Below are 713 nucleotides of genomic sequence, written 5' to 3'. Positions count from 1 at the left end.
TGTTTTAAAGTGAAATATTAAATTATTTTATATTTCTGTATTTTTTTAAAAGTGAAATATTAAATTATTTTATATTTCCGTATTTTTTAAAAAGTGAAATATTAAATTATTTTATATTTCTGTATTTTTTTAAATGAATAAAATATTATTGCATAAAGACAATTAAAGTATTATTAAACTAAACTAACTCAACAGTTTATTCAATAACTGAAAATTATATGTTAAAGTATTTAGTTTTTTTATTAACTGACATGGTTAGATTCAGATAATATTAATATAATTTATTAATTTGGGTGTTTAATTTTAATATATAATAATAGAATAAAAAATACATAATCACCATATTTATAATGAAACCATCATATTAAACAAACATGATATTGATAATATATAAATAATAATAATTAACAAAATATATAAAATATAATATATTGGTACTGTAAAGCCATATTAAATTACTATGGGATCTCCTTCAAGCTTTCAGGATAATATGCTTTTTTTAAATTAAATTTTCTGTATTTTTAAAGTGACAGTGTATTTACTTAAGTACATTCAATTATTTTATTCAAAATAAACATAAAATGGTAGAAAAATTACTGAAGTGATTGTTTTAAACAAGTATTAACTTAAATATCACACAAAACACATTACTGTAGCTAAAGTATTTGTATTGATACTGCCTCGCCACAAAACAAAACACTTTTTTTTTTTTT

This window comes from Sinocyclocheilus grahami, unplaced genomic scaffold (genome assembly GCF_001515645.1).
Source record: "Sinocyclocheilus grahami isolate Dianchi unplaced genomic scaffold, SAMN03320097.WGS_v1.1 scaffold1213.1, whole genome shotgun sequence".
Taxonomy (NCBI): domain Eukaryota; kingdom Metazoa; phylum Chordata; class Actinopteri; order Cypriniformes; family Cyprinidae; genus Sinocyclocheilus; species Sinocyclocheilus grahami.
The sequence above is the reverse complement of the archived record's forward strand: the minus strand, read 5'-3'. Positions refer to the sequence as shown.